This window comes from Squalius cephalus (genome assembly GCF_949319135.1).
Source record: "Squalius cephalus genome assembly, chromosome: 25".
NCBI classification, from domain to species: Eukaryota; Metazoa; Chordata; class Actinopteri; order Cypriniformes; family Leuciscidae; genus Squalius; species Squalius cephalus.
The window spans coordinates 16,417,634-16,439,249 of record NC_137146.1 but is presented as its reverse complement, the minus strand read 5'-3'; the positions used below and the strand labels follow the sequence as shown (position 1 = coordinate 16,439,249).

Sequence of the window (21,616 nt, the reverse complement as noted above, 5' to 3'; positions counted from 1 at the left end):
AAGCTGTTTGTCCTCTATTGTTATACTTACATAACGATCCGGGTTACTTGACTGTAACTCTGTTCCCTGAAAAAGCGGAACAAGATGCTGCGCTGCTTGGCGCACTGGGAACGTCTTTAATCATGACCAGCTGTGAATATTGTGTGTAACACGTCAATAGAATTGACCCGGAGGTAATATAGCCTTGGTCAATGACGTCATCGGCACGCACCCACGACACAAGGGTATAAATAGATGAGCCACAGGTGCATCGTCAGGATATTTTGTCTGAAGAGCAGTCAGCACGGCAATATCTTCAGCACGGCAATGTAGCGCAGCATCTCGTTCCGCTTTTTCAGGGAACAGGGTTACAGTCAAGTAAAGGCCTGTTCACACCGGGACGAATTTCGCGCGCGATATTCGCCGACGTTTAACGCCTCGTGACTAAACAAAGGGCGCCAATGTGAGTGTGCACACCGGCGCGAAAAACGGCACGCGTAAAAGCGTCATTTTTTTAAAAAACGCCTCGGGTTCGTTTTTTTGGTTTGACGCGCCGCGTCAAAAACTATCCGACCAATGAGATTGGCGCTTTTGTTCACGTGTCTGGAGCTTCTGAAGTTACAGTAAAACACAACTTGGGGGCGCTCAAACACAAAACGGTCTTGCCGAGCACACATACGGAACGGCGAAGAAGATATACACCAAGTAGCGTCTACACTGCCGGGAAGAAATAAGACGAGGAAGATGCAAGGCAAGATGAATGTAGAGCTGCTGGTCTCGGAACATAAAGAACTATATGACAAACGCGACAGCGACTACAAAAATCTTGATAAAAGAGAACTGTTATGGAGTGGTTTCTGTTTTACATTAAGCGCCATCTAATGTCAGGGAATGAATTTGCATGTTCACTCGGCTCATCGTCAGCGAAAATCGCTTTGGGTGTGAACACAAAAAACTCGTTGAAAAACGCTGGCAAATAATGCGCGCCGATATTCGTCCCGGTGTGTAGGGCCCTTAACCCGGATCGTTCCCTTTCAAAAGCTACAATCGATGCTGCGCTGCTTAGCGCATTGGGAACGAGAATACCCATGCCGCCGTGCTTGAAGGTGTCTGAACCCTTCAAAGAACGCAAGAAGGCCTCAGACATTAGCTTGTGATGTCGACTCAAGGACGTAAGAGCCCGGAGTGGCATGAACATCCAAACTATAAAATCTTGAGAATGTGTGCAGAGAGGACCAGCCTGCCGCATCACAAACAAGTTGTAAGGGGGCACCCCTTGCCAGAGCACTAGAGGAGGCGACCCCCCTGGTGGAGTGAGCCCGAAGACCCATTGGCAAAGCTTGACCGTTCGCCTCATAGGCAAGAGCAATAGCATCCCTGACCCAATGTGACATGGTCTGCTTGGTGGCGGCCGCCCCCTTGTTACGGCCCCTATAACAGACAAGCAGTTGCTCTGACTTGCGCCACTGGCTAGTGCGGTGGACGTAGGCCTGAAGAGAATGGACTGGACACAATCTGTGAGATTTCTCCTGCTCTGGCGTTGTGAATGGCGGAGGGCAGAAGGTCTCGAGAGTGACCGGATGTACAGTCGAGAAAGGAACCTTAGGCAGGTAGTCAGGATGAGGATGCAAAATCACTTTCACCATTCCTGGGGCAAAGTCTAAGCAGGATGGCGAGATTGACAGAGCCTGCATATCCCCGATTCTTTATCCCCGATAAAAAGTTATTGCCATAAGAAAAAACATCTTTAGGGTCAGAAGTTTGTCAGACACTGATTCTAGAGGTTCAAAGGGGGTCTCAACCAGACCCTCGAGGATTATAGCTAAGTCCCATGAAGGGATCTTGGTTATTATGGGAGGCCTCAGTCGTCTGGCCCCACGAATGAAACGAGCGAGCAGAGGATGTCTCCTTAGTGGCACCCCGTCAAACAAGGCGTGGCAAGCCAAAAGAGTGGCCACATAAACTCTGAGAGTGGCGGGGCATGTGCCTGTTGATAATTTTTCCTGCAGGAAGTCCAGAACTGAAGCAATCTGGAAGTTGACCAGATCTGCATTCTGTACAACACACCACCTTTCAAAGACACCCCATTTGCTGGCATAACTCTTTCTAGTGGAGGAAGCCCTAGCACTTAGAATGGTCTCAATAACGTCAGGCGAAAGCCCAGTGTCTCTTAATTGGTACCCATCAGGGGCCAAACATGAAGGTTCCACAGGTCGGGCCTGGGATGGAATATCGTGCCCTCCGCCTGAGACAGAAGGTCCCTCCTCTCCGGAATCGGCCACGCCGAGCCATCGAGGAGAGATATTATCTCCGAGAACCATACTCTGTTTGGCCAACGCGGCGCTATCAGTAAGAGGCAAGACCCTTGTTGGCGATCTCTGGCTAGAACTCCTGGGAGCAGAGAAACTGGAGGAAACGCATACAGGTGCATTTTGGGCCATGTGTGCGCCATCGCGTCCAGACCCAGGGGGGCTGGGTGACTCAGAGAGAAGTAGAGGGGACATTGCGCTGTCTGATGGGAGGCGGGAGGTTTGTAAAATCTGGTCCAAATCGGTTTCACTACTTCTGGGTGGAGTTTCCATTCCACCATCGGTAGTTTCTGTCTGGACAGTAAATCCACTCCCACATTCAGATGCCCTGGAATGTACAATACCCTGAGTGACAGGAACTTGTCCTGAGCCCAGAGAAAAATCTGCCTCGCTATTCTGTTCAGATTGCCCTGGTGATTTATGTAAGAGACTGCCGCTGTGTTTTGTCGCACTAGGACATGACAGCCTCTCAACTGAGGAAGAAAATATTTCAGGGCCAGAAATACAGCCATCAGCTCAAGGCAGTTGATGTGCCAATTGAGCTGATGACCCTCCCATTCCCCTTGAGCTGTACGACCACTTAAGACCGCTCCCCAGCCCATCAGGGAGGTGTCTGTCGTTAACAGTCTGCGACGACAAGGCGCCCCTAGAGTGGGACCCAAGGCGAGGAACCGGAGTCTGAGCCACAGAGATAGTGTATGAAGCCCGCGGCGCGTCACTTTTATTTGCCTTTGAGGATTGGCCCTTGGATGAAATCCTCTGGCTTTTAGTCACAACTGAAATGGTCTCATGTGCAACAGCCCCAGAGGAATCACCGTGGATGCTGATGCCATGAAACCTAACATTTTTTGGTACTGACGAACAGTGCGATCTTGGCCTAGCCAGACCTTGCTCATGGTATGCCGAATGGTCTCGATTTGAGCGGGAGACAGTTGTGCCGCATCGTAATCGAATCCCAAACGATCCCTAGATAAGTCATTCTCTGAGCAGGAGAAAGAACGCTTTTCTTTGGCATTAAGTCTCAACCCTAGAGAAACTAGATGAGCTAACACCATGTCTCTGTGTTGAAGCGCCATCTCTTGCGATTGTGCTAGTGTTAACCAATCGTCTATGTAATTCAAAATGCGAATGCCCTGGAGTCGTAATGGAGCCAGTGCTGCATCCATGCATTTTGTGTATGTGTGGGGTGACAAGGCTAGACCGAATGGAAGAACCCGTAATTGGTATGATTCGCCCCCGAAAGCGAACCTCAGGAACATCCTGAGTTGTGTCAATATTTCTGTGTGAAAATATCCGTCCTTCAGATGGATCGTGACGAACCAATCGTGATGCTGAATTTGCAACACGACCATCTTGACAGTTAACATCTTGAACTTGAGCACTTTTACTGTATGGTTTAAGCCTCGAAGATCTAAGATTGGACGCACCCCCCCATCCTTCTTGGGAACCAGGAAGTATCTGCTGTAATAGCCTGACTCTCTCTCTGGAAGAGGAACATGTTCTATGGCCTCTTTGCTCAGCAGAGTTTGTAGTTCTTGTGACAGTACATGCATCAGCTCCAGTCTCACGGAAGTGGAGACCACGCCGTTGAAACGCGGAGGACGACGAATAAATTGGATTCTGTATCCCATTTGTACTGTGTTTAATACCCACGCAGAAATGCCTGGCAGAAGTTTCCACACTACCAGACTGAGAGTGGTATCAATTTTAACACTTCCTTTTGAGGGGATGTTACATGTTCCGTGCCCTGGAATACAGCAGGAAGCAACGGAACATCTAACATTACACTGGAAACCACTGCCCCCCGAAGCACCAGAGGCGGCAGGGATGGAGAGGTTTCGTGGGGGTAATGAGGAGGGGCGGTCAGATATTGTACGCACCCCATCCCGGGGGTTACCCCAACCAGACTGGGCACCAGACGAGAGATAGCTCGCACCCACGATAGTCGAAAACGTCGACGTCAAAGGCACAAAGACGCGAGAAGTATGTGGTTTACTCCATGACTTTGATAGTTCGTCATGGAGGTCCTCGAAGAAGGGGAGAGACTGGTGTTTTGGTCCCTCCCCCCTGCCACCGGACAGAAACCTATCCTCTAGCTTAGATTGTTTGGGGGTCTCTTGTTCGCGTGGCCAGTCAAGCTGTAACCTGGCCACCGCGCGAGTAACCACCTCGAGCAATTCCTCGACAGATTTATCTTCACTCAGAGGTAGGCTGCTCGTAGTCCGTAGACCCAAGAGATATTTCATCGTCCCCCGCGTGAAACGAAGAAGCACCGGGGCGCTTCGAGATCACGTGAGGGGACGTGTGGATCTGGTGACTGAGCAAGCAATAGGTAAAGAACCGTCTCTTGCTCATCAGCCAAATCCATGCTGGAGCCCCACAATGGTAATGTGGGTGCAGTCTGGAAGTAGCTAAGGCGAGCACGCAGCATTTTAACAGTGAACAATTCACAATGCTCGCGCTCGCCCTGCTCCAATGCAAAAGTCTCATGCTCCTCCCCCAAACAAACAAAGCAGTAAGCGTGTGTATCCAGTTCTGACACAGGACGAGAACATGGAGGTACACAGCGCTTACTCTGTTGTTGACTCATTTCTTTTTGATTGAACTCTTTTCACTAGATCGACAGAGATCTAACCAAAGATCTGTAGTAGACAGAGAGGTGAGAGATGCTTGCACACAAACACAGACACAGGCCTCTGAAGACAAAAGACCTGACGATGCACCTGTGGCTCATCTATTTATAGCCTTGTGTCGCGGGTGCGCGCCGATGACATCATCGACCAAGACTATATTACCTCCGGGTCAATTCTATTGACGTGTTACACACAATATTCACAGCTGGTCACGATTAAAGACGCTCCCAATGCGCTAAGCAGCGCAGCATCGATTGTAGCTTTTGAAAGGGAACTATATCTGTGTGTGTGTGTGTGTGTGTGTATATAAATATATATATATAAACACACACATATATATATATATATAAATATATAAAGTCTTATAAAAAAGTATTTACTTAATTCAAATACAGTAAAATTGTAATATTGTGAAATAATATTACAATTTAAAATAACTGCTTTTTAAAATGTAGCTTATTTACAATCTTCAGTGTCAACTGATCCTTCAGAAATCATTCTAATATGTTGATTGCATTGCAGTAAATTATTGTATTACATTGACAGCCCTAATAAATATATTATAGAAATAATTTAAATTTGGGGTGGCTACAGAAGTTAAATCAGGATTTTGGAGGTGGGCAGACCCAAAAATCAATTAGTGCTGACATCCTTTCCTTTTGTGAGTTCTGTATGCATAAATTTGCTAGAAACAATTTTTTTCTAGTAAAGATCAAATAAAAACAAGCAGGATTTGGAATGAATCGACAAACAAAAAGCCAGTATTTGTTTTATTTTTTTCGGTCGAAGGTACTGGAATGCTGTTATGGAACATTCTGGGTCAATTTAACCCTCAGGTTTGTGTGTGTGTGTGTGTGTGTGTGTGTGTGTGTGTTTTGGTTGGCAGTTAATTAAAAATCTTGTTCAGTGTGCTTCAGCTTACATCAGGTAGATGTGAGATATTCTTCCTCTAATAAGACTGTGTGTGTGGGAGGCAGTGTAGGTTCAGCACATTTAGGTCTGCAGTCGTCTGATCAAATCCTTTGGCAGAACAGCTGCTCTGCCACCATAATTTAGAGTTTCACAGGCAGTTATAACACTACTAGAGCCTATGTGTCTGTGTGTCTGTGTGTGTGTGTGAGAGTGTGTGTGTGTGTGTGTGTGTGTGTGTGTGTGTGTGTGTGTGTGTGTGTGTGTGTGTGTCCAGATGGGGTACTGAAAGAAATTTCAGACTACAACACAATCATGGTTCTACTTCAGGATTTCCCCACACTTCACAATTTCTAGAAGATCAATGATAACGGACACAGAAACATCTGCTCTAGGAAACCTCACTGCTGTACAACACATTTTAATTGATAATATTCCAACTTCACTTCTGATGTAATATTTGTGTCATATCAGATTTAAGTGGATAAACACATATTACTACCATCTGGAATATATATATACATATATACACACAGGTGTGGCATATCAAGATGCTGATTAGACAGCATGATTATTGCACAGGGGTGCATTAGGCTGGCCACAATAAAAGGCCACTCTAAAATGTGCAGTTTTATCACACAGCACAATACCACAGATGTTGCAAGTTTTGAGGGAGCGTGCAATTGGCATGTTGACTGCAGAAAGGTCCACCAGAGCTGTTACCCGTGAATTGAATGTTCATTTCTCTACCATAAGCCATCTCCAAAGGAGTTTCAGAGAATTTGCCAGTACATCCAACCGGCCTCACAACCGCAGACCACGTGTAACCACACCAGCCCAGGACCTCCACATCCAGCATCTTCACCTCCAAGATTGTCTGAGACCAACCATTGTCTGAGTCCGACCATTGTCTGAGTTTGCTGATGTCAACGTTGTGAATCGAGTGGCCCATGGTGGCGGTGGGGTTATGGTATGGGCAGGCGTATGTTATAGATAACGAACACAGGTGCATTTTATTGATGGCATTTTGAATGCACAGAGATACCGTGACGAGATCCCGAGGCCCATTATTGTGCCATTCATCCACGACCATCATCTCATGTTGCAGCATGATAATGCACGGCCCCATGTTGCAAGGATCTGAACTCAATTCTTGGAAGCTGAAAACATCCCAGTTCTTGCATGGCTAGCATACTCACCGGACACGTCACTCATTGAGCATGTTTGGGATGCTCTGGATCGGTGTATACGACAGCGTGTTCCAGGTCCTGCCAATATCCAGCAACTTCGCACAGTCATTGAAGAGGAGTGGACCAACATTCCACAGGCCACAATCAACCAACCTGATCAACTCTATGCGAAAGAGATGTGTTGCACTGCGTGAGGCAAATGGTGGTCACACCAGATACTGACTGGTTTTTGGACCCCCCCCCGAATACAGTAAAACTGCACATTTTAGAGTGGCCTTTTATTGTGGCCAGCCTAAGGCACACCTGTGCAATAATCATGCTGTCTAATCAGCATCTTGATATGCCACACCTGTGAGATGGATGGATTATCTCGACAAAGGAGAAGTGCTCACTAACACAGATTTAGACAGATTTGTGAACAATATTTGAGAGAAATAGGGCTTTTGTGTCCATAGAAAAAGTATTAGATCTTTGAGTTCAGCTCATGAAAAATGGGGGCAAAAACAAAAGTGTTGCGTTTATAATTTTGTTCATATTTGTTAAATTTTGGTTATATACAGTATATATACACACACACATACTCCTGACACCAGTTTTTATTATAAATTATACTTATATAGTACAAATTACCATATTACATTATATACTGCCGATCAAACTTTTTGGGTTAGTGAAAGAAGTCTCTTATGCTCACGTGTATATTTGATCAAAAATACAGTAAAAAAGTAATATTCAAAGTCCATTTAAAAGGGTTCATGAACTGAGAAATCAAATTTTCCTTGAGCTTTTGACATATTAAGAGGTAATCAGAATATCCTATAAGTTTCAAAACTGAAAACTTCCTTGTTAGTCCAAAAACAACTGGTTTCTCAACTGGTGGGTCACAAGACTGTTCTGAGTGGGTCGCGGAGTGAGCAGTCAAAGAAACGACATCAACAACAAAAAACGTAATTCAGATTTTTTTTTCTGTTGCTAGACTTTGATTTTTATTTAGAAAGATGTACGTGAAAGCTGTTGACTTTTCTGTCAGACGCGGTAAAGAGTGCCTGAGAAAAACGATTTATTATCCTCAGAGATGTTGTCAGGCTATGTCAGTTTCATTATTCTAACGTTATTTTTCGTAGCTTGTTAAGAAATAAAAAGTCTCTCACCTCAGAAAAAGAAACGTTCCAGTCCTGTCAGGCATTATACTGTGCTTGTAGCGCACATTTTACAACTGCACTCGCAAATGCGGCAACGCACGCTGTATCACTTCGAAAGCGCAAAAGAAATTACGTGCATGCAACGTCATAGTTACGTTGTCAATGAGTAAGTCATGAAATAAAAGTAAAGTACCAATAGATCACATAACTGGTACGTCGTGTGTTAGCTGGGAAGGATTTGCAAATTTCCTTGTTTCATTAACGGTTCATGTTAGTATTGTGTACTCACCATGGTAACTGTTGTTTTCATAACCCCAAAATGCCACCTTATTTTCACTTTGTGTTATTTTGTACATTTTAAATGACTGTGGTGGCCCATACCAACTTTCATCAACCTTATTGTATTAATAGAACCTATATATAATTCCTAAAAAAAAGTGGGTCGTGGCTTGATGACCAAGAGAAAATGTGGGTCCCGTGGCCAAACCAGCTGAGAACCACTGCCTTACACCAAGCAGCTTCTGGAGTCTCAGAACAACTCATTGGTTAAACCTAGTTTCACTCCACTCTCTATTTCCCACATGACATGAATCGCAATATCATGATTACTAATTCAGGCAGCAGATCCATTAGACATTGAGACACTGATGACTCAATTACCTGTGGGACAATTACAAGGTCACACATTAAAACATGACTGTTTTTTAACAACAACATCGCTGTATAACGTCTTAATGAAAGTCTTGGAATATGCTCTTGTCCTGCATTCTTTTATTGTTTAAATAGCTAACATAAAAAAAGCAAATATAATGGTAACACTTTACAGCAAGGTCTCATTTGTTAACAACATGAACTAACAATGAGCAGTATTTTTTAAGCATTTATTAATTCAAGTTAATTAGTAAAAAATATTGTTGTTCATGTTAGTTTACAGTGCATTAACTAATATTAAAGGGATACTCCACTTTTTTTGGAAATATGCTAATTTTACAACTCCCCCAGAGTTAAGCAGCGCCTGAAAATAGGTCTAACAGGTTAGACAAACTTAGTCCCGGTCACGTTGGAAGTTACCGAGCTGGGGACTATTTTCAGGCGCTGCGTCATATCATTACGCCTGCTGCACTCATGGTACGGCAGCAAAGTTTCTTGATTATTACGCAGGAATAAGAGTATAGTTCCTAGCCATATCAGCCTAGAAAATCGCAACTTTTCATTAGTCTTTCACTTGTCTTAGTACACGATGTAAATACAGAAGAGTCCAGTTTTAAATAGGAAAAATATTGAAACTCTTTGGTCATTTTTTTGAGAGAAATGCTAATGGTCTTGTCCGATTCAATGATCTATGCTAAGCTATGCTAAAAGTGGTACCACCAGACCCAGAGTTCGGCTAAATGGATTCGAAAACGGTAAAACTCAACTGTTTAACTCTGGGGGAGTTGTAAAATGAGCCTATTTCCAAAAAAAGTGGAGTATACCTTTAACAGATAACTTTTGATTTAAAAAAAAAAAGATTACTAAAATTATAATTAACGTAGACTAATATTAATTAATGCTGTAGAAGTATTGTTATGTTATTCATGTTATCCAATGTAGTTAACTTATGATAACAAATTAAACCTAATATAATATAAATAACATAATATTATTAATAATAAAGATCACTACAAAAAATACAAATAAAAAAGGGAGGTATACAGTGGGGAGAACAAGTATTTGATACACTGCCGATTTTGCAGGTTTTCCCACTTACAAAACATGTAGAAGTCTGTAATTTTTATCATAGATACTCTTCAACTGTGAGTGACGGAATCTAAAACAAAAATCCAGAAAATCACATTGTATGATTTTTAAGTAATTAATTTGCATTTTAATGCATGACATACGTATTTGATACATCAGAAAAGCAGAACTTGATATTTGGTACAGAAACCTTTGTTTGCGATTACAGAGATCATAAATTTCCTGTAGTTCTTGACCAGGTTTGCACACATTGCAACAGGGATTTTGGCCCACTCCTCCATAGACCTTCTCCAGATCCTTCAGGTTTCATGGCTGTAGCTATGCAATATGGACTTTCAGCTCCCTCCAAAGACTTTCTATTGGGTTCAGGTCTGGAGACTGGCTAGGCCACTCCAGGACCTTGAGATTTTTCTTACGGAGCCACTCCTTAGTTGCCCTGGCTGTGTGTTTCGGGTCGTTGTCATGCTGGAAGACCCAGCCACGACCCATCTTCAATGCTCTTACTGAGGGAAGATCTCGCGATACATGGCCCCATCCATCCTCCCCTCAATACGGTGCAGTCGTCCTGTCCCCTTTGCAGAAAAGCATCCCCAAAGAATGATGTTTCCACCTCCATGTGCAGGTCTACAATTTTATCCCTGACTTTCCTTACACAGCTCTCTGGTCTTGGCCATTGTGGAGAGGTTGGAGTCTGTTTGATTGAGTGTGTGGACAGGTGTCTTTTATACAGGTAATGAGTTCAAACAGGTGCAGTTAATACAGGTAATGAGTGGAGAACAGGAGGGCTTCTTAAAGAAAAACTAACAGGTCTGTGAGAGCCGGAATTCTTACTGGTTGGTAGGTGATCAAATACTTATGTCATGCAATAAAATGCAAATTAATTATTTAAAAATCATACAATGTGATTTTCTGGATTTTTTTTTTAGATTCTGTCTCTCACAGTTGAAGAGTACCTATGATAAAATTATAGACCTCTACATGCTTTGTATGTAGGAAAACCTGCAAAATCGGCAGTGTATCAAATACTTGTTCTCCTCACTGTATGTAATCTTCTTCTGACTAATATTTAACTCAAACTGAAAGTTTGCATAATTGCATTATTGTTTCACTTTCATGAACATAAAGGATGAAAGATTAAAAAGATTAAAAACAGAATTGTCTGTCTTCAAACATTTAAACTTGAACTCGCCGCTTAGTTGTATGGCTTTGTCAGTACATTCTGGGAATATCTATGGAGCAAATGTTTAAGTACACTGGAGCAATTTTGACAATGAAAAGAATGGCTGATTCTTTGGGAAACGCACTCTTCAGAGGAGACTGAAACACATCCACAAACTCACCTGATTTATTCTCTCTTTTTACTCATCCTTTTCCTCGTTGTGTTTAATTCTTTCCTCATGTCCTCCATGCAGGACGTCTGTCGCACTGAAATAGAAAAAAAAACAGAGCACAAAATGCATGAGACCCCATGTGAAAAGTTATTTTGAAGGTAAAATATGTATGAGGGACGTGTCCTCCTATACCTTAAAATCTGTCCCCTGCATTTCAGGCAATGTGCATGTTATGTTTTTCAGCTAGCAATTGTGGATCATCTCAATGTAGACATTACGTTTCTATACGATCACCAATTGGTAAAGTCATTGTGTCTGATGAATTCGGCGCCAGAATTACAACTGATTTGCCAAAGAATCAACAGTTAAATGTACCCAATACAAATAAATAATGCTCAACTGAGACATTCACATTGTTGAAAACAAATAACCACATTCCTAGCATTAGGATCCTTTGGAAGGTAGTGTTATTTTTAGTCGAGTCATCCTGTATTGCTCTTCTCTCTGCCTCATCTCACTAACACGCCAGTGGGCGGGGCCAATGTTGCAATGATGAAGTAGGCGTTAATTTTTTTCTGCAGAGGCGTTCTTTTCTTTCACCTATACTAGACACATTCCACAATGGCTATGTTTACATGCACAACTTTTTTTTCAATTGGACTGAATTCATTCCGATTGATGAATTTGAATGTAGTGTTTACATGAACGCTAAAATGTGATTGAGTTGATGTGCACGTTTATATGTCACAAGCTTCAAATCGGAATATATTTTTTGACATGCACACACTGCACGAATATACAGAGTTTCCAGCTGTTTGCGCAAAATAACCATGCTCCTATATTGGTTTATTCAACAGGAAGAACAGCTTGTTCGGCGCATCATACGCCATTACGCTATGTGCAGTCCTTTCAGTTTCGGTTTTCAATCCGATCAAGTGTTTACATGTTCTCTCGAACGGATTAGAAAAGGAATATAAACCACCCCTTTCAATCGGATCGAAATTTCATTCGGATCGAGCTCAATCGGATCGATTAAGGTATTTAGGCCTACATGAGGGCTTTTCAGTCTGATTGAGCCGTCAATCCGATTACTAACGGATTATTTGGTTGCATGTAAACATAGCCAATGAGTCGTGCTCTGGGCTTGATTACAAAAAAACCTGTTTTTGGACTAACAAGGAAGTTTTCAGTTTTGAAACTTATAGGATATTCTGATTACCTCTGAATATGTCAAAAGCTCAAGGAAAATTTGATTTCTCAGTTCATGACCCCTTTTAAAGGGACTTTGAATATTACTTTTTTACTGTATTTTCGATCAAATATACACATGTGAGCATAAGAGACCTATTTCACAAACCCAAAATGTTTGAACGGTAGTGTATAATGTAATAAGGTAATTTTTTACTATGTAAGTATAATTTATAATAAAAACTACATACACTACTTTATACTGTAGTCTATACTCTAACTATAATTTATATCAGTATTTATTGCCTAAAACACAATTTGCTCATGGCAATACAAGTAGGTACAAATAAGATAACAAGCCATAAGCGAGTTTTGGTGCATATTCTGTCCCCTTCAGACATTTGCTACGCCCCTGCACAAACACCATTACAATGATTTATAACAATTAAATGATTTATGAGGCTCTCTGCGGGTACTAAGGACCTTATTTTAAATATGTGTGACTGTATGTGTTTGTGTACGCTTTTACTAGTATAACCAAAAGATGAGATGTTAAGATTTTTACATCTTGACTTGCTCCGCTTTCAGGCATTGAAGCAAAGCCGTTTTTCATTGACCTAAAGCTGTTCACACAGCCGAGTCGACCATGAATAAATTCACGTAGCTTTGAACATTTGAGCAATTTCAGCGGTTTGGTGCTCTATTTATTCATGTAGTATTCATGTGTATGTGTGTTTGTGAGCACAGCAGAGGACTGTCTGTGGGCTAGGCTTGCACACTGAGAAAATCAAAGCAACAAACTGACAGTTCAGCTTCCAAATGCTCTCGCCAGGGACAGAAGTGAGGGGTAAAAAACATGAAAGGGATAGGCAGACAGAAAAAGGGAGAATACACCATCCAGGAAAGAACTAGTGTGAACCTTTCATTTTATGCCTATCTGAATCCCTTGAAAGACACTGTTCTTGAGTTCAAGCTCCAGACTGAGCATACGTGCAGCTTAAGTCCCCGGTACCACCTGCAGTGATATACGAACGCGAAATTATATAAGTTTCTTCCCGTCCTCTAAGCTGATTGGCTTAATCAATCGTTCACTGCAGTCCAGACCAAAGTATGTGAGCAGAATGGAAGGCCCTGTCCCAAATGGCTCCCTAAACACTCACAGTCTTCCTCCAAGTCTGCACTTATGTGATGTAATGTCACTTTGACTGTGGATAAGAAATCTCCTGTGGAGCTCACTTCAATGCGGGGTTGGCAAAAGTGCGCATCGAGGGCTCATTTCAAGCGGAAAGGGGATGTTCGTGAGCACCCTTATGAGACCTAAATGACAAATGGGACACCCATTAATAAACGTTTATGTTTATTTCTCAATATACACTACATGTGGCGACCATTTAAAGTCCACAAAACCGTAAATGCATATGAAGTGTGCCATATGGGACCGGGCCAAAGTGGAGTGAGGAATGGACTTTTTTCTTTTTGAACGTCGGAGCGTCAGTTTTTTATCTTACCATCCACCCTATTTTGCAATGCGGAAGTAATCTATTTTCTGTGAATGTGCGAGACTTCTGATTCATTAGATGAGCAGAATGACAAAGTACGATAAACAGTACAACTATTTGCATTATGAACTTTAATGTTCTTTTATTGTGTTTATTATTAAATTTAATTATTATTAAATTAAAATAATAAATTAAAGTCCTCCTGTAGTCAATCAATTTATCCCTTAAAACTCATCTTTGATCACCAGTTTTTTCCCATAATTCTTCATGCCTTAAAATAGCTTGAATGTAACTCTAATCCTTGAATCCTAAGAATTCTTGCCTCATTTAGTATACGCGGTTCTATGAATATGCAAATTAGCCCCGCCTCCACTCACTCACACCAGCAGAGATCCACTCATTGACGATCACACGTTGACCTGATTGGTTACAAGGCAGTTTGTGACGTCAGAAACACCAGCGATTTCAAACCGCGTTTTTTGGTTCACTGCAGTTTTGAGGAGAAAATACTCAGCAATGGTGTTGACTTATGCATTTGTATATGGTTTGACTTAAAGCATATTCAAAACACCACATAGACATATAAACAACATTAAAAGCTTGATTTAACTTTAACAAATACCAGTTTGCAATATCAAGCAGCATATCAGACTATTTTTGTATAACTTAAAATAACTAGAAGCAAATGACACCATAAGCTTTGTACATTCATGTTACAAATGGCTGCGCCAGCTTTTACATAAAAAATAAGGTGAATAGGAAATGTGAAATGGAAAACCCTGAGTGGAACTGGAGTGGACCAGAACGCTTTGAGTGGTGTCAACTCTCTGTAGATTGTATACTGTTCCAGACCGGCTGTCACATTGATGCGTTGGCTTCTTTAGCAACTAACTATATTGGGAAAAACTATAAAAACCAACTGCGGTTCTTTACATAGATGTGATTATCTGCACATTGTTTTTATTTGTTGTGATATTGCTTACTTTTAATTTAAACATTACAGTTTTCAGTGTTTAATTTGCATGTTTCATAATGAAGCTTAACCTATAAAATATGTAAAATATGTAACAACGAATGACAACAGCTTCAAATGGTGGATATTTGGTTATTAGATCATTATTATTCAAATAATAACACAGTGGTTCCTAACCTGGGTTCCCTAAGGGGGCGAGGGAACTTATACCTTGAGGTCAAATATAGATGCAAAAAACGTTTAGTTTTTGAATGCTCCAAACAAACGGTCACTTATCGGAACCATCTGATAATCACTTCCATTGATTCACAGTCTATCAACTTGCTGATTACATTGCTATGGCACAGGAGTATATGGGCGATGTGGGGAATATGAAAACCATGCGCCAGAGTAAAATAACTGTTACAAGAGTAAAATAACAGTTACAAGGTGTGTGTAATTCAAGCTACTTTATTAAATATCTCCCAACCAATCTGCATTAACAATAGCTGCTTTTCAGTTTGCTTATATGTGCTGGTATCCTTCCACTCTCTTGTGAACCCTCACACACAAACGGGGTCTCGGTTTTTGTTATATTTAAGGAGGGGAACTTTAAGGACTGACTATCTATCTATCCATCCATCCATCTGTCTTTCTCACTCTCTTTTTCCCTCTGCTGTTGGAGCAATTTCAATTTCACGCTCAGCTGGGACACATCATCCACTCCAGCTTCACACCTCCCCGTCAGCATGCTGTGGGCTCTCACAAGTTCAATCAACATCAACAACACATGGTATGCATGGAAAGTTGAATACCTATTATATGCATATGGCTATTATACACACTAGGTGGCTGATGGTCACAAATGTGGTTGAAGATGAACGCATGACAGCCTAAACAGACCTTAAGTCATAAATATATTGAAGGTCAGGCTGCACCTGATGCCTGGGAAAATATGTTGAGGATATATGCACAGTCCACTTAATAAATAAGAGAAATACAGAAATGCTGATACAAGAGTTGAAGTGAAGTAATTTTCAAAAGGCGAGATACTAAACCATCTAGGACAGTCAGTAAAATTAGGATTAGTATGTTCCATTGTACGTTGGAAATAGTATGTCAAAAGTGCCCAGATGGCATTCAGTTCTCTGTGGGTTTTCAAAGTGTGCATCTGTGCATGATTTTTGGGCTAATATCGCCAACAAACCATTGTGCTTTCCAAGAGGACTGTGCAAATACTGTTCTCACAATAATGGAATATTAGCTTACTTCATATACTAGTTGTCACACTTCAACTTTAGTGACTATATATTGTTGGAAAATACGTTTTTGAATAGATACAATCTCTAAAAGTCATCAACCTCTTTAACCACACATCGTTTTTTTTCCACGTACACCCTCATCCTGACCCCTGAGGTAGAACGGGAAAACTAATACACTTTCAAATAATGTGCATTTAATGAGGATTGCGAATGAACCTTGTATTACCCTCAGACTAAAGTGAAGATTGAGTTTCAGTTGGCATGTTTGGAGACAGTCGTGTCTTTAGAGGTGTTCGCTGCATTAGTGACCCTTATGACTCTGCTTAAAAACTCACTTCTATGACATGACACTGCCACACTCATTCATATTCACAAGCTCCTCATGAATTATGCATCATTATGCAAAAATAAGGATTAAAAAAGAGTGGAGAAATTGGGTGTGACCTATACAAAACATACAGAAAGAGAGATGGGAAAGAAAGAGAGAGTGCTGGGAGGATAGTATGACAGGAAACAACAAGACGTCTTATCTGAAATCTACAGTGCTGTGGTGTTATCTTCACGATCAAGTTGAATGCTTGAGTTGTCCACTTTAAAATGCATCAGCATACTCAACCTCTGCAGTTTGACAGAAACAAGAAACCAAGACACTGAGCTACAGTATATACTAAAGTAATTCTACCAGAACAACTTGAAAAGTCAGAAAATGAGCAAAAACTATGGATTTTGCTATGCGTTTACAAATGTTTTTCCCCTTGTGCCATCTTGAAAAAGAAAAATACACCATAAACACATGAATTACTACATTCTAAAAACTATTATAATCCAAACAAACAATTAAATAAACAAACAATTTCAATATTTATTGTGAAAATTAATTATTATTCAATTCCTTCACACATTTCCACCAAAGCAAAAAAAAATTGCCACAAATGAAGTGTTTTCAAAAGTGTATTTGGTTAACAAAGAGACTTTTCTTTGAAAAGCAAAGGAGCAAAGTCAAGCTGTATTTTTGTATGCATATTTTTGTATTTTTAATGCAAAAACTGTATTTTGGATACATACTGTACAAAGTTCTGTCATGAAACTATAAATGGTGTAGGCTGATAGGTCCTCAACTCAATCTGCTTGCAATCACATCATTCTCTATAGGGCACAGCTGATTGGTTCCTGCTGTATCAGTAGCCAGTGAATTTGCTGGTTAACCTTCAAACACTGGTCAACATTTTCTGTTAGCAATTGCAGCGCTTTCAGAAACCCTCCACCTTCCCCAGCTCCACCTGTATAGATCTGCTATAGGTAATTCATGTATGCTATATTGTACAGCAGCAGCATGTCTTACTTGCTCACAGCAGCGTCATGTATGCATTAGCAGTAGCAAGTCCCGTACTTGCTCTCCAGCAGCAGCAATAACCAACAGCGGCAGCAATAACAGCAGCAGCATATCTATTTTGCCAAGACCAAACATATCAACATTGGGTAACACTTTATAATAAGGAAACCGTAATAAAGTATTTACAAATCCTTTGCAAACTGTTCCATTTGGTTTAGTTCATGTTCTTGTTTTCAGGTCTTTTATTTTGAAGTTTATTCATGGCCATGTTTCCTGGTTTTGTCATGTGATAAAAAAAAATTCAGATCAGGTTCGATTTTCTGCGTTTTCGCAACCAGCAAGCATTTTTAATGGTGTTTTGACATTTCAGAGCCACCGAATCAGGAATACGAAAAAACGCATGCGAAAAGTTCGGACTCAGTGTGCAAGGACCTTTACCCAAGATTGTCATATCCATGCCAAACACAAAGAGAGTTGTCATGACAGAAATACTTTTCTGAATGAATTTTTTATTTTTATTTCGAGCAATATAGTGACATATATCAAAGGCAATAAAGAAACATTTGATTCAATCTATACAACAAGGTAAATTCACCTTACTTTAACAACATAAATCAATCAATTGCTCGAAACGGAGTGGGAAGAAGTCAGACTTATTTAGACCCACCCGGTCTGTTACAATTAAGGGAAAAACAATAAAGAAAAACAAAGGTAGCTGCTTCCTTAATTATTAATTACAATTTTATATATACACATACGAAAAATAAAATATCTTAAATACATACCATATATTACCGCAGGTAACAATTATAGTAAAACCAACAATGGTAATCAGAATACCTACACAGCCTATGAATACATGAATACATCTATATACAATTATAGTAATACATGGTAATCAGAATACCAACAAGGTAAGAAAACAGCCTATGAATACATAAATACATCTATACAATTACGACCACCAATTTTGTTTGTGATGAAAATGACACTGTGGTGAAAATGGTTATGGTATTGTAGGAAAAAAATACAAATATGAGAGAATTCTCCTGCGATAGATGTATGTCTACTGTTGGATATTATTAGCAGACAAATTAAGTGAGAATGTGAAAAGTGTTTAAAGAGTATTTATAGACCAAAGGGGCCAATAGAAACACTAGAAACTATAAAACATTCTCTTGTTAAAACTAAAATGTGATGTGTGCCCTTTTGGTTCCTGCCTCTTTCTCACCTCATCTTTCTCTTCGACTGCAACAAACTGACCCATTTCTAGAACAGTCAGCATTCATGAGGATTATGGGTTATAACCGCACACACACACACACACACACACACACACACAAATGAACAGGCATACACACATACACAGTCAAGTTTGATGATTGTCTATGCTGTGCCCTTCGAAAGAGGATTATAGTGGCCGTGAAAAGGCAGTGAATTATTGACAAAAAAGGGACTGGATTTAGATTTTAGGCCAGCTGGGGCTAAACAGGAAAGAAATAGAGAGAGAGAAAGGTCATCCAAAACCGTCAAGCAGGCAGTTACAGGCACATTTACTGTATTCTGTTTTTCTCAGGTTTTCGCAAGCTCTCCAAGTGATGAGCTCAATTACAGCACTCATGGAATCCTTCCTGATGGATCAGCAGCTGTCAGTGATTCAGGTAAACACCTACATTCATGGCAGCTCAGGGAGAGTACAATCCAATATCCATCAGGTCTCTGGGGACAAAAGCTGTTCAGATGCCATTGCTTTCTTTCTTATAATTGTAGTCTTCAGGGTACTAGTGCTACTGGCCAGCTGTGCGCTCATGTGGAAGACACAGCGGCTGTCCCACAATGCACTTTCAGCCTTCATTCTGACATCTGAGGTCAAAGAATTGCAGGATTTAAGCAATTTTAAGTGTGTCTGAGTGTATCAAAAAAGTTCAAGAGAACCCGGTACATTGGAAAAGGCTCAGCTCACTGTTGAGTAAGCAAAAAGTGGCCTCTGAAGAAATTTGCAAGTGAAATTTTCTCAGCACTCCAGTGTGGATTTGTTTGGCAGGCACCAAGCTGGGCAACTTAAAAGCACAAGGCAACAATTATGTGTCATCAAATGTTACCAGACTTATGATTTTCACTTGGTGACAGAGCAAAAAAAAAAAAAAAAAAGATGCAGCAAACTCATAGACCAGAGACTGTAGAGACCCTAGAATACCCCAGCAACTCCTAGCAACCACACACTTAAGCCTGGGACACACTTAACGACTGTAAGGCCGATTATGAATGTAATTTACTTATGACTGATCATGTAAACCTGTTGTAGGAGACCTCCAAAACAAATTCAGGAGCCTTTAAAATAGCATAATATGTGCACTTTAATAATAAGACCAGGCTGCATTAACACATTCAAACAAATAAAAACACACATAGTCCGTCACGTCTATTGCGATCTCAAAATTCCGGCCAGTTACTAATACCGAGAATATCAAAATCGACTGCTGGCGGTAGATCCTTTTCCTATTTAGCACCAAAACTCTGGAACAGTCTTCCTACCATTGTCCGGGAAGCAGACACACTCTGTCAGTTCAAAGCCAGATTAAAGACACATCTCTTTGACCTAGCTTTCACATAATACATTATAGACTTCTATAATTTAATGTTAGGCTGCATAGATTAGGTCAGCCGGAACCGGGAACACTTCCCAAAAATCCTGATGTACTTGTTACATCATGAGAAGAATGGCATCTACGCTAATTTTAGTGTCTGTGTTTATCCCAATGTTTTCCTGCAGCCTGCCGGATCCAGGCCGTATCCAGATCTGACGAAGGACCTTCGCCTGGACCGATGACAACGCAGTGCTGAAGTGCCAACTAGTCTCTCCCTATGGAGGATCCCACTACCACTATACAGATAAGGCGTTGTCGGGAAAATTCGTTTCGCGTTCCTACCCCAAAGCAACAAATAAAATAAAATTCTTTATCAAAATTTATAAGGAAAGACAAGTACTTTGTTTAGGCTTGGCTTGTAGGGAATTCCAAACCTGCGTATATTCAAACGCACATAACTATAGAACTCATTCTAAATGCGCATGTGACCGCCATCAGCGTTTCTCACAGGTTCGCGTTTAAAGTCTGTGTAGAGGGAATGGTGTCGTCTTAGCGGCCCCTAATTTAATAACAAATGATCGTTGCGACGGAAGCAAATCAATCAAAACTAACTTTAGATGGAAATAACTTAACTCTGCTATAAAGCCAAAACAATCTCTGTTACCTTAAATTATACGCTTATCTCTGTAAAGCTGCTTTGAAGCAATCTACATTGTTAAAAGCGCTATATAAATGAAGATGACTTGACTTGACTTGACATACCTTCCCTAATATTTCAAAGAGGGGCATCTGTTGAGCCAGAGGCTTAACTACAAAATAATGCCATGGGACACAAAAAAATATACACACAGATGCTTACTCATAAACAAATACATACATTAAACAAACAGATCTCAGCAGTTCTGCGCCAACGCTAATTGTATTCTGTTCACATACAGTTTAATATACAGACATTAACATTCAGAAAACACACTCCAGTGTTCATGATCCACAGCCTCGCATTCTCTAAACACATGCACGCACGTACACTGTCATCACTCACATATGGCTTCTCTGGTGTGCATGGCCAAACACAGACCCACAACTACACACAGAGACACACAAGAGTATGCCACTGTTGTTTAGGAACTTTAGGGCTGAAGCACACTAATGTTAATTCAGGCCACATCAGCATGACGTTTGCACATCCACAGCATGAAAATGAGATGTGGCTGCGCACGCACACACACACACACACACACACACACACACACACACACACACACACACACACACACACAGACGGGATGCAAATTCTGTGTGCATCATGTAATAATACATGAGTGAATGAGGGAGTGGGAAAATTATATGACAAGTGGGAGAAAAATAGGAGAAATAAAGAGCAAGCAAAATGAACACAGGATGCTTCTGAACTGTATGTTTGCATAGATTATAGTATAGAATAATTATATTTGAAGAAAGAAGGGTGAGAAATGCTTAGCAAGTGAAGTCGCTTCAAAGTTTTGCATGTTCAGAAGGGGAGGCGCAAATGTAACCCCTCCACCCGGGTCCTACTCGGCCC

The 21,616-nt window shown here is 40.9% G+C and overlaps 1 protein-coding gene across 6 annotated transcripts in view; it reads right to left on the bottom strand.

Annotated features, from left to right (window-relative positions):
• Positions 1 to 21,616, bottom strand: part of dlgap1b (discs, large homolog-associated protein 1b) — a 146,319-nt gene that overhangs the window by 84,509 nt on the left and 40,194 nt on the right. For all 6 annotated transcript variants that reach the window (XM_079862986.1, XM_079862984.1, XM_079862989.1 and 3 more), the window contains one exon: positions 11,243 to 11,327. The gene's annotated coding sequence lies outside the window, so the exon portion shown is untranslated. The remainder of the gene's footprint in view (positions 1 to 11,242; positions 11,328 to 21,616) is intronic.